The sequence below is a fragment of the Onychomys torridus genome, chromosome 2, assembly GCF_903995425.1.
Source record: "Onychomys torridus chromosome 2, mOncTor1.1, whole genome shotgun sequence".
Lineage (NCBI taxonomy): Eukaryota > Metazoa > Chordata > Mammalia > Rodentia > Cricetidae > Onychomys > Onychomys torridus.
Window position 1 is genome coordinate 150,040,082 of NC_050444.1, and position 13,612 is coordinate 150,053,693.

Sequence of the window (13,612 nt, forward strand, 5' to 3'; positions counted from 1 at the left end):
CTTCAGTAAATTTGTATTTTCTGTCTTTGGTAATTTCAACCATGACTCTGTCTTAGTGTTGCATTCTGTTGATTGCCTTTTGATTACTAAGTTTCGTTTTTCTTTACATAATTTGGGGTTATATCTTATACATTTGGATGCAAAAGTATTTTCTGTTGGTGTTTTAAATTTTAGCACAGTTAATCAAACTGCAGTCTTTGCCATCACATCTGTGGGGGGTACAGTTCTGTTTTACAGTTTTCGTCTTTGGATTCTGCCTTTTGCATTGCATAGTTCAGGTTGTCAGCCAGTGCAGGGCCAAGTTTGCACAATCACCTGGGTCCCTCTCCTTCTCTGACTCTTATTTTTCCTATTTCCCATTATTCTTTGGCTGGTTCAGCCTCTCCTGGTTCCTACAGAAGCCTAAGATTTGCTTTTTAATTAGAACTACAGCTGGATACCATCAGCTGGAACCCACTCCAGCCCCTTCTTGAATTTTCCTGAATCTGCCAGTTTCTGTTCACTTCAGATGGTGGTTTCTGTTTTATCCAGTTTATATCTGTAATCTTTGGGAGAGTCATGCTGGAAGCAGAATTGTCATGGTATTTTTATTCATTACAGAAGAATTATGGGAACACAAAAAGACAAAAAACTATGTTCATGCTAACGTGCTTTGTAACCTTAGGCACGTCTTTCCTCTCTGGAACTTCCTTACTCCTCAGGGAAAGAGGCAGTTGGTGAACTGTTCACACTGTGTTAAGGACTCTTTCATCCCTGAAGACAAACTTAAATCTACCATTTATATAACTGGCAGGGCCAGCAAGGTCTCTGAAGGAGCTTTAATCTAGCACTGGTGTTTGGTATTTACTATAGTCATCTTGGGCTGGTGAGAGGGCTCAGTGGGTAAAGACACTTTCTTTCCATCAAGCCTGATGACCTGAGTTTAATCCCTGGAACCCACATGGTAGAAGGAGAAATCCCCATGTGCAAGACATCCTTGGGATGCTGTCCTCCTTTGGTATGGATCCTTTGAAAAAAATTAATTCTTTTTAGGCTAGAGAGATAGCTGGCAGGTGAAGAGCAAAGGCTGCTCTCAAGGAGTACCTTTGTACAATTCCCAGCACTCACACAGTGGCTCACAACCAGTCCCAGGGGATCTGATACCCTCTTCTGGCCTCTGTGGGCCCAGATTATGCTGGGGTTTGAAACCCTGGGCTTCATGCATGCTAGGCGAGCATTTTACCTTGAGCTACAGCCCTAGCCAACTCTCAGGTCTTCTGTGTGGCAGCTTCAGGTGCTCCTTTCACTGTCATCTTTTAAGCCATTAAACAAAGAAACAACAAAACTATTAACTCTCTTTCTATGCTAGCTCTCCAAGAGAATGGAGGCAGTTAGTTGTTTCTATGGTATGCATAAATTTTAGGAATGTGGAGTTCATATTTAAAGGGACCAACAGTCTTAGAAGGAGACCAGAAGATTGTCTATAGGGATGGTTAAGTCATGGTTCAAGTAAGGGAATGTTTGAATGTGAAACTACGTCCAAAATCCTGGGTTAGCACTGACCTGTAAGCTACCTTCATTCTTCCAGACCAGGATAGACAGAAAGAATTGACCCAAGTCCTCTGTCTCCCAGAACTTTTCTCTCAGCAGTAAGTTTCAGATTGATTGGCTCTTCAGCTTTCTTTTCTTTTCTTTCTTTCTTTCTTTTTTTTTTAAGATTTATTTATTATTATGTATACAGAAGAGGGCACCATATCTCATTACAGATGGTTGTGAGCCACCATATGGTTGCTGGGAATTGAACTCAGGACCTCTGGAAGAGCAGACGGTGCTCTTAACCTCTGAGCCATCTCTCCAGCCCCAGCTTTCTTTGAGGAAGCCATTCCCTTCAAAACTAGAGAGCTGTTTGTAGAAACTCTACTTTTAGCTCTAATTGGAATTGGGTGATTCAGAGCCCTTTTGAATACTGAGTCAAAAACAGTTAATACAATGAGAGTTAGTTTTGTGAAATGGCTTGGGTGGGGGGGATAAACTTGAGATTGTCTTGACTGTTTACTGAGTAAGCTATAAAGACTTTGGACAAATCACTTGACTTCTTGAGATTTAGATTATCTATAAATAGTGACATTATCACATATATAAAACATAATGCCCAGGATGTAGTGGGTTTTCTACTTGTCTTCCAAGTATCTTATTTTTAGTATAATTCCAGCTTCACTCCTAAGTCATTGTATGACTTACCTTTTTCAAGCTTTGGTTTCCTTCCTCGTGTGAGCATTTAGATGATTTCTGAGGTGCTTCCCAGCTGCAAGATGTAATAAATATTTAGAATATTGGGAAATAGAGATTTATTAATTTATTACTTATAAATTATTATTTATAAATTTATTTATTAATTTAAGTAAAGACAATCTGGCTTGAGAATCATATAATCTGATAAAAGGGGAAGTGGCATGGAGCCTAGTTCTGCTTCAGAGACATAGGTAGCTTCCTTCATAGTGAGGGGGTAGATATAGCCCTTTCTTTGCCTCTTTTCTGATGCTGGACTATACATGAAGATCTTTGAGTCAGCTCAGGCGTGGTGTGACTCATGCTTTAACCTACTTCTTTTATATCCTGTCTAGGGCAAGAGACAGCTACCAGTGAAAGGCAGTGATTGTTTCCAAGACAGCAGGCAGTGGGGAGGGCAACGAGAAGTCACCACGGAAAGCTCCCATTACCTAAATGGTAAGTATATTATACAGTGATGTCTAGCAGACCAGTAGAATTGGGTGGTTCCTGAAGCCTCTACAATTTTCCACCCCAGCAAGTGAAGGGGGGACCATCAGTGTTGGTTGATACCTGGGTGAACCATATGTGAGGCGAAACCAGGCTAAGCACTTTACATGTTTTCTCTTTAATTAGCCCACCAGCCAACTTGACAGGGTGCAGTCCACTCTTGAAGGACTTTAAGGAGCAGGTCTAACCTATTTACTGTGTCAGGCCTGTTTGTCATACATTTTCTTCCTAGCACCTATTCTGACTGTGAGGTTAGTGCTTTATCACTGCAAGAAAGTGAGTTGAGAGGCCAAATAACTTCTCCAAATTCACATAGGCAGCAAATAATAGAGTTAAGATTTCAAACTAGGTCCTTTTCTTCATATTACATTCCCCTTTTAAGAAAGTCCTCTCTCGGTTGAGATGGTAGCTGGCTTACTTACCTTTAAGAAGCATACCAAAACAGCCAGTTCCTTTTGCTCTCTCTGGGTTTTTGAGCCGGTCTTCCTTCTCATGAAGGCCATGGAGAGCATTGGTGAACTAGGGTTGAGAGAGAGTAGAACTTGAGCAGGAGTGACTAAGGGACCTAGTGGTCTTGGTCACTGCTGGCGTGATATGGATAGAGAAAGTTCTGGAAAAAAGTTTGGAACATGAGCAGTGATCATGGAAATGACTAGGTACAGAGAAAAATCTCATAACACTTCTCATGTCAACCCACTCATGAAGAAGACATCATAAGGACAAAGAGGAACTCTTCATGAGATAGTGGATGACATTCAAACACGTTCTTTACCTTGTGGATCTTACATGTTGGTGGAAGAGTCAGACAGTATTAGATTTACAAATGATGAGGTTAGACATTTGAGGCTGAAAAGTAGTGTCTTAGAGCTGTTCAAAGATGGAATGAGTTGTCTGGTGGGAAAGTGTATGTCCTTGTCATTAGAAGTGCTTGGACAAGAATTGGGTGTTGCTTACTAGGCAACTTATGCATTGAATTCTTTCTACCTTGAAGAACTTCTAAATGCTACCTAGGTGCTAACTCTGAGATTTGTGAGTCTAAAGTACATGAATTCATGATTCTGGGGGAAAAACTCACTGAAACCCACTAATGAAATTGACACACTCAGGAAGTGGTGGTAAGACAGGCTGTTGGAAGGCCTCAGGCTTTAAGACTGGTTACTAGGAGTGGTCCAGAGGAGGCTTTTTAAAAACAATGCTCTGACTGTGGATCAGGGGATGCCAAACTCTGGACTAAAGGCCTCTTGCCTGACTTTGTAAATAAAATAGTTAAAGCATGCTATGTTTCAACTGTAGTGTGACTGCTTCACACTACAAAGTGGGATTGTTGTAACAGGCACTTTTAGTCTCACGACACCTAAAGTACTTCCAGTCTAACTCTGTAGTTTTATGTCAAATTGCAAAGACATTTGCCGACCCCTGCATTAAATGACTATTGGGAACAGGAAATGAATCATGGCAGCTATGTTGGGAGAAGGGGCAAGGCAGGATTTATTATGTTCTATTTCAGACCTTCCTGATGTGCCAGGACAGGAAAAAGAGCAAGTTTCTAAAGTGCTAGGGGCTACTTAGAAGTAGGCTGAGATGTAGCTAGATTGGTATAGTGCTTGTTTAGCAAACCCCACACCACATAAACCAGGTGTGATGGCACATACCGGTTGTCCTAGCACTTGGAAAGTAGAGGCCGAGGGATAAGAAATTCTAGATCATTCTTGGTTACATACTGAGTTCAAGGCCAGCATGAGATACAGGAGGCCCTGGTTTTTTGTTTTGTTGTTATTGAACTAGGTAGCAAGAAGCCTGCCACGGCCATACAGTTTAAACAATATAAGTCTCTGTGTGCTTACTTGGTTGGATCTGAGCGACTGTGGGACTGGTGGGTAAGAGAGTTTTGTCTTGACTGTGGGCCAGGCAGGAAAACTAACTACATTTGTTCTAAACAGTTTGGCAGAAATGAGCTGCCAAATGAAAGACAGCTGGTATGGTATCTTTCTAATATTAATTGGAACTGAGATAAATGTTGATGTGAGAGACACTGACTTTAAGAGATGGTACTGGCCTGTGAGTGACTCCAGCACATGGAATATTGTGAATTTGAGGCTATTGTGGGCTATATGCTAAGTTCCAGGACCGCTTGGGTATAGGGTGACACTCTGTTGAAACAAAACACAAATAAGTGAGACTGTTCGTCCTTCCCTTTGCTTTTCTGTGATTTTTCTAAGGTTTAACATGAACAAGTTCTGTCCCAGATACCGCTCTCAGGTACAGTTATTTACTACTTCTGATCTCCAAGAGTTTATGTATGGGGGCCAAGTGTGCTGAAGAAGAAAAGCAATGTAAGAAGGTAGCGATGGTGGATGTCTATGATATCATAGGAGATGGTCAGGGAAAACTGCTGCTTTGCTTCCTCCTTCCCCTCTTTCCTTTCCTGGTTTCTTCATTTGGAGCACACTACGAGCCCTTGATCTTCCTGTGTGCTGGGGTCATCGTAGAGTGCCATTATGCCTGATAGAGAAGGCTTTCCTTTAAAAACCCTTGTCTTACTTTGGGCTCTGTCTGTCTGATTTCTTCAAGACAAGAGGAAGCTCTTAATTTTTTATTCTAGCACTCACAAAAGCCTGGGTATATTAAGTATTTCATAAATACTTAGTAAATAATGAATTCCCCCCAGGGAGCAGACAAACATTAGGAAGAGAAGAATCTACCCCTTCTTTTTGTAAATAGCCCTGGAAATAGCACCAGTCCCCCAAACCCTCCTCTAGATAAGAAATGTATATTTAGCTACATGGTGGTGACACACACCTTTAATCCCAGCAATCTGTGAGGCAGAGGCAGGAGGATCTTCATGAGTTTAAGGACAGCCTGGTCTACAGAGTGTAGGACGAAGTGCTAAACGGTCTTATTAATTAAAAACAAAAAACAAAAACCTGGAGTCAAATATTGGGGTTAAAACCAAGAGATCAGAGAAGCAGAAAGAAGCCAGCCACGTTATTACCACTTAGAGATCCTCAGCCAAAGAGACCTACTTCCTACACACCTATATGCCTTTCTGTTCTGCCATCTCATTTTCTCTCTCTGCCCAGCTGTGTTACTTCCTGTCTGTCTGTACAGACCTCCAGATCTTTATGGTTAGTGCTGGGATTAAAGTTATGTACCATGCCTGGCTCTGTTCCCAGTGTGGTCTTGAACTCACAAAGATCCAGACGATCTCTGCCTTCCGAGTGGTAGGATTAAAGGCGTGTGCTATCATTGCCTGACCTCTATGTTTACTATAGTGGCTGGCTTTTTCCTCTCATCCTCAAATAAACTTTATTTGGGTACACAAATAAAATATCACTACACACACAGTGAGTTCCAGGACCACCAGGGCTATTTAGAACCTGTCTTAAAAAACAAAAACAGAAAAAGAAACGAAGTGTGTATTGGAGGTTTAAAAACCCTATTCTACAGATTGGAATAAGATCCGGAAATATTTTATGTTCTTATCTGGCCCAGTAGTGATATTTAGGCAGCCTGTGAGGAGTGATTTCAGTAGTTTGGCCCTGTTTCCAAGGCACAGACCTGCAAGGCTAGAAAGGGAAGCATGGCGGCCGAGACACTAAGCAAGTGGTGCAGGGCTTGGGTGTGATCTTTTAGAACATTACCCCAGGACCTAATATTCTGTTCCGTCTGGATTCACTCTTGCTAGCCATTTCCTCCTCTGTAATCCATGAACAGTTCTTTGGCATTAATGTTTTCTGTTAATGGCCAGTGTCTGGCCAGCCATTGAATCATTAGGAAGTTCATTCAGCTGTTCATAGTCACCAAGTTTAAAGCATTTGTTTTGTGCCAGGCTCTCTGTTTTGTTTTGTTCTGTTTTTTTGTTTGTTTTGTTTTTTGTTTTTTTGAGCTGAGAATCGAACCCAGGGCCTTGTGCTTGCTAGGCGAGCGCTCTACCACCGAGCTAAATCCCCAACCCTTGTTCTGTTTTTGTATGGTGTCCTCACTATGGTTTTTAGGCTTGTCGTGAGTTTCTTAGTTTAAAGGATCCTCTTGCTTTAAAGTTCTGAGTAGCTGGAACTACAGGAATGCTACCATGACCAATTGTGTGTGTTTTTAAAAATAACATTATTGAATGGGGCATGGTGGTACATTTCTTTAATCCCAGTACATCTTGAGGCAGAGGCAGACAAATCTCTGAGTTCGAGACCAGCCTGGTCTACAAAGTGAGTTCCAGGATAGCTAGAGCTACACAGAGAAACTCAGTCTGGGGGGAAAAAAAGCATTATTGAGCTATATTGTATGAAGTCATCTCTTTACATTATTATACAAGCATATTTACAATGACACACTGCTCTAAGGCACTTTGTAGACACATGGTGCCATTTGTCTCCTAGTAACTGTCATGGTGGTATAAATCTTTTAACCCTTTATCCTTTATCACTGAACATAGAAAACTAGTTGAGTCCCTAACACCCCCCCCCCCCCAGCTTGTGTATAAATAGGTAAGGCTTTTGCTGCACCACTAAACAAATGCCCAAAGAAAAGTCCCCCCTCCCCCTCCAATTGTGGAGAACGTGGAAGCATGTAGGTTAAAGAAAGATAGGAGAGAGTCTAAAAAAGCCTAGATGAGAGGGAAGAGCTGTACCAAGAGAGGGGAGCAGAGTGATGGATGGGAGGGAGAGCCAGCCTTGGTGATAGCAGTTTCTCCCAAGGGTTGCTGTTCTGTAAGAGTTGTGCACAGGCTCCACCTGGTGGCTTTGCACGCGTAGTGCATCCAGTGGCCCGAAGTCTTCCATTTGGTATTTCAAGCCTCACTTGCGGTTGTTGGATTATTATAGAGTCAGTTTTACTATAGGTGCTGGATTTCCTCTTATAGCTCAGACTGTGTTCTTTCCTCCTTTCAAATTAGCATTGAGTCTGATTTCCCCAGACTACAGCAGTATTTCCATTGTTGCTGTCATTCACCATGCCACTGCCCTTAATTTCTCAGTGACTCAAATCCTCAGTGAGCCTGTCACTGTTTCCAGTACCATTCCTGTTACTTAGTGCTGGACACTTGCCACTTCCCAGGTGGTGCTGGAGACAGAACCCCTTCATGTAGGCTGGAGAAAATGGCTTACCCTGAGCCAACTCTTCAGCCTCAGTGGTGACACTTGTGACAACGCTGTCTTGATTGATAGTTCCATCTTTGTTAGTCTTACTTCACAGCTGATCACTGCTTTTTTTCTTAACTTTGGGAGGCTTCCATGAAACCACAGGCTGTGTACACTTGTGGTTTTCCAGTTGCCTCACAGATGCTTTGTCTCTTTGCTATTCTTCATCTCTAACAATAAAATATTGGGGTTTAAGTCGGGCGGTGGTGGCACACGCCTTTAATCTCAGCACTTGGGAGGCAGAGCCAGTCGGATCTCTGTGAGTTCAAGGCCAGCCTGGTCTACAGAGTGAGTTCCAGGACAGGCACCAAAACTATACAGAGAAACCCTGTCTGGAAAAACAAACAAAAATGCTGGGTTTAGACCTTTGGTTTCTTGTTTTCTCTGTGTTCACTCAATCACTTGGCAATGTCAATTGCTTTTATAAGCCATCTGTTTTTGTTGACTCACAGATTTACACTGAGACCACCTCTCCCTTGATCTCTCTGTGCTTGTGTACTTGTGGCCTCTGTTGTCTTGGGATGACCACTAAGTCTCTCACAAATGTTTTCAACTGATCTTCCTTTTCAAACAGAGTGTAACACAAAATGCTAAATGATCTTATTAATAAAAAACCCGGAGCCAGATATTGGGATGAAAACTGAGACATCAGAGGAATAGGACAAGTCACAGCAAAACTCACCTTACCAACTCCTCAGCCTCCAGGGAGAGAGAGCTACTTTTTGTATACTCACACCTATATCCTTACTGTGCCCTGCCATCTTACTTCCTCTCTGCCCAGCTACATCACTTCCCCTTTCCACCCAGCTCTATCACTTCCTGTCTGTCTGTACAGACCTCCAGACCTTTATGGGTAACTAGTGCTGGGATTAAAGGTGTGTGTCACCACACCTGGCTCTGTCCCCAGTGTGGCCTTGAACTCATAGAAATCAAGATGGATCTTTGACTGCCGCATGCTAGGATTAAAGGTGTGTGCTACCATTGCCTGACTTCTGTGTTTAATATAGTGTCTGGCTTTTTCCTCTGATCCCCAGATAAGCTTTATTGGGGTACACAAATAAAATATCACCATAAGACAGGGTCTTACTGTGTAGCCCTGACTGGTCTGCAACCCATTATGTAGTCCAGGCTGGCCTCTGGTTCAAGGTGCAGTCTTCCTAACTCAGCCTCCCAAGTTTGGCGAGGTGTCTATTCAGGTCTTTCACTCATGTTTTTCTTACTGAGGTAAGCATTTATATATTTTGGATAATAGTCTATTCTTTGTAGCCTTGGCTGTCCTGGAACTCACTTTGTAAACTAGGTTGGTTTTGAACCCACAGAGATCCAGCTGTCTTTGTCTTGCAAGTTATAGGATTAATGGTGGGCACCACCATTCCTGGTATTATCAAATACATTTTAGTTATTCTCTCCCAGTCTTTGGCTTGTCTTGATGTCTTTAACTTTAATAAACCAGTTCTCTCCTTCATGGATTGTACTTTTGGGACAGTACCTGAGATTACCACTGTACTCATGGTCATTTGGTTTAGCTCCTTTTTTATTTTTTAGGAGTTGATAGTTTTACATTTTATACTGTGCTTATAGGTCTGGTTTTATCAACAATTATAGAGAAGACTATTTTTGCTCTGTTTTATTGTCTTGCTCTTAGAGATCAGTGGACAGTATTTATCTGGGTGGTGTTATTCCTTTATCTGTCTGTTCTTTCTTATACATACTGCCTTGACTGATAACTGTCTTAGTTTAGGTATCATCAGTTCTCAGTTTTGTTAATTTCAGTTGTTAATTTTGTGTTAGTTCTTCTGGTCATTTGACTCTACCAAAACTTTATCAGTTTGTCAGTGTACACACAGTAGTTGTTGGGAATTTAGATTGTGAGTATGTTGGGTCTGTAGAATTGACATCCAGACTATATTGAGTCTTCCCACCAGTGAGCATGAATTTACTTAGGTCAGAAGTTTTACAGTCTGCAAAACACTATATGAAATACAGATGTACCTTTTGAGCTTATATCTACATTTCATTTTTTATAGTGCTAATAAAAATTATACTGTTCTTTAATTTCCAGTTCTACTTGTACACTGTTGGTACACTGAGAAGTGGTTGAGGATTTTTTGTTTTGGTTTGTTTTTGGTCTTTTGAGATAGGGTGTCTCTCTGTAGCCCTGGCTGTCTTGAAACTTGATTTGTAGACCAGGCCTTGAACTCATAGAGATCCACTTGCCTGTGCATCCCAAGTGCTGGGATTAAAGGTATGGGCCACCACCCATCAGCTTTGAATTTTTTTTTTATCTATTTGTCTGTTCCTATAGTCTGCAATCATCTTGTAACCACTAATTGTTTTAAGGGGACTTTCTTTTGAATTTTTTTACATAGACAGACATGTTATCCTCAAACAAAGTTTTTCTTTCCTCCCAGTCAGCATATCTTTTATTTTCTTGCCTAATTATATTATCTAAGCTTCTGGTACAATGTTGAAAGTGCTTTGTCCCTCATCCCAGCAGGGAGGCCTTGAGTTTCTCTCTCTGGTATCATCTCGGTTTTCTTCTTTTTTTGGTTTTTCAAGACAGGGTTTCTCCATGTTGTTTTGGATGTACTTGTCCTGGATCTCACTCTGCAGACCAGGCTGGCCTCGAACTCAGAGTTCGCCCGGCTGTCAGTTTTCTTCTTTAACCTAATGGTGTGACAGCTTCTGTCACACAGTTTTCAAAAGCTGGAGTTTGAGTTTCTGGGTAAATCCAATTAGTTGTAGCATATAGTTCTTCCTATACATTGTTAGATTTCATCTCCTAGTGTTTGTTCAAAAGCCTTAGGTGCATCTGTGTAAATATGATAGTAGTCTGCGGATTCTATTTTCTTGGGATTTCTTTGGTCTTATGAGAGTTTGGCTGGCCTCACAGAATGAATTGGGAATTATTTGCTGTGCTTCTGTCTTCTGGAAAACTGGGGCCATCTTTTCTAAATGCACATAGTTCTTACCAGTGAAGCCATTGGGGCTTTTGTATCTATTTGGCAAAGTTACTGATGATCAATTTCTTTATAGATTGTGACCATTTCATCTGGATTGCCAAATTTTGGCCACAGAGTTGTTTATAAATTACTATCTTTTAAATGTCTCTGATATATATGTAGTGTTCTCTCTTTTCATTTTTGATACCAGTAATTCTATATTATATCTTAGCCTCCTAAAGTCCTAATTTTATTATCTTTTCAATTGTAAAAAGATATATTTAATTTGAAAACATCATGTGGAGTCTTTTGAATCAGTTTTGCTCTGCAATATTTTAAGTAAATCTGGGAACAACTTTAAAAAAATCCTTTAAAAGGTGTACCTGTATGTATGTGTGTGTGTATGTATGTGTGTATGTGTGTATGTATGTGTGTGTGTACGTATGTGTGTATCCTATGCATCCAGGTGCCTGTGGAAACTGAATGAGGGCATTGGATCCCCTGGAACTGGAGCTGTAAGCCATCTGAAATGGGTAATGGGAACTAGAACTCAGGTCTTCTACAATTATTCATCGAGGGTTTTTTTGTTTTTGTTTTTGTTGTTGTTTTTGAAGACAAGGTCTCTCTGTGTAGTTTTGGTGCCTGTCCTGGATCTCACTTTGTAGACCAGGCTGGCCTTGAACTCATTTGGCTCTGCCTCCTGAGTGCTGGGATTAAAGGTGTACGCCACCACCGCCTGGCTTCATCGAGTGTTCTTAGTGGCAAAGCCATCTCCCGTTCCATTATCTTTTTAAAGAGCCAGCTTTGTCTTTGATTACCCCCTTATTTGTTTCCTTGCTTCAGGTTGATTTCCACTCATTTTTTTCTATTTCTTCTGCTTAATTTTAATGAGTTAACAAATTAATTACTTAGTTAGCTGATAGATAGTGGCTTCTTGGTGGCCTTGTTTAAGCAGTCATCCTGTTTCACTTTCCCTGGCAGCTGGAGCTACCATCCTAAGTTTACTTTGCCTTTTGTTTGTTTGTTTGTTAAGATGAAAGCTTCAAGGTTACTAATTGTTGCAGTGTCATTTACCATATGCACCCAGAGCCATAAAGATTTCCAAGCAATGCTCACTTCATCCTACAACTCTTTACATTGGAGAATGTCATACATAAATACTGTGTTTCCATCGTTTACACTCACCCGCTCCTCCTGTACTATCCCCTCCCCTTCGAATTCTTGGCTTCTTTAATTATTATTGTTTTACACACACACACACACACACCCCTACCTACTGAGTAAATATGTAATTAGGGTTGACCACTTGGAATTAAGAGCCATCAGTTGTTTGTAGCTCTTCATCTAGGGGTTGGTCCTTTCGAGACTTCCCCTACCTGTGTTGGGTTGTTATTGGGTTGTTATCTGATGGCATAATTGTTTAGGTCTTGTTCAGGCATGCTCATTGTTAGATTTCCTGGGTGCAATTCCCTGTCATACATAAAAGACACTCTCTCACAGCAGACCTCCAGTCCTCTGGTTCTTAAAAAAATCTTACCACCTTCTCTTTTGTGCCCTGCTGAGTTTATCCTATATATTTGAGAAAGTTGTATTTTCCTTTGTTTCAAACTATATTTTCAGCTGTCTTCTGTTACTTATTTGTTTGATTCCTTTGTGGCCTAATTTAAGATTTCTTTTAGAATTGTTTGGGTGAGTATCTTAGTGTCTTTTTCTGTTGATGTGATAAAATACCTTGATAAAAGCAACTCTAGAGAGAAAGGGTTTATTTCTGCTTACAGTTTAAGGGCCCAGTCCACTCAGGCATCTTAAGCAGCTGATCCTATCACATCCCCAATCAGGAACAGAGAGCAGTGAGTGCATGGTGCTGCTCAGCTCCCTTTCTCCATTTATATTGTCCAGGATCCTTGCCAAGGAAAGGCCACCCATAGTGGGCAGCAATTAACACAATCAACTCCCCACCCCCATGTACAGGTGACTCTACATTCCATCAAGTTGACAATTAACACCAGCCATCACAATAGTTTTTTATAGCCTTGAATGTGAGCTTGAGAGTGGCATCTGGTAGTGTTGGGATATGCTGTGCACATGCCTTCTCCCCACTTCACTGATGGAGTTCATTAAGTCAAAACTCATGTTTGATGGTAAATTTGAGGGGTCTATAATTAGACGGACAGCTTACTTCTTAAGTATCACCATATGGTGTCTTTTGTCTTCTTCTTGACACTCAGTTAGGGTTCAGTTGTTTCTTCAAAGATTGTTGCTATGATTTGAATGTTTGTGTGCCCCAGGAAACTCTTGTTTGAATTTAATCCTCCCCAATATAATTAAGAGGTGATGGACTTGTCACCCTTACAGAAGGGCTCTAACCTTTTTTGTCCTTCCACCATTCAAGTCTACAGACTTAAGATACTCTCCTAGGAGCGGACCCCAGGCATAGAAGTACCTGCTGGTGGCCTGAGTTTGCGTTTTCCAGCTTCTAGAACCTCATCTGGTCTTTCTTTATAAATGATCCAGTGTCAGATCTTTCATTAGAACAGCCAATTGGTTGAGGCCAATTTCTTTTGTATCTTTATGTCTGGGAGCAGTTTAACTTTATTCTGTTTGGGGCAGTATTTTTTTTTTTTTTTAATGTAAAGTTCCTTCACCAACTTGTTTCAAATATGACTTCTTTCCTCCTTTGGTCTGCATCCCGCCTCCCCTCTTCCCACTTCAGGATTATTTAGTGTGTTGTTACCAAGAGCTCACCACATGTTCTCACAAGGGCACTGGTAGAGAGGACTG

The 13,612-nt window shown here is 41.2% G+C and overlaps 1 protein-coding gene across 2 annotated transcripts in view; it reads left to right on the top strand.

Annotated features, from left to right (window-relative positions):
* Positions 1-13,612, top strand: part of Luzp1 (leucine zipper protein 1) — an 81,273-nt gene that overhangs the window by 58,497 nt on the left and 9,164 nt on the right. For both annotated transcript variants that reach the window (XM_036178071.1, XM_036178072.1), the window contains exon 2: positions 2,604-2,706. The gene's annotated coding sequence lies outside the window, so the exon portion shown is untranslated. The remainder of the gene's footprint in view (positions 1-2,603; positions 2,707-13,612) is intronic.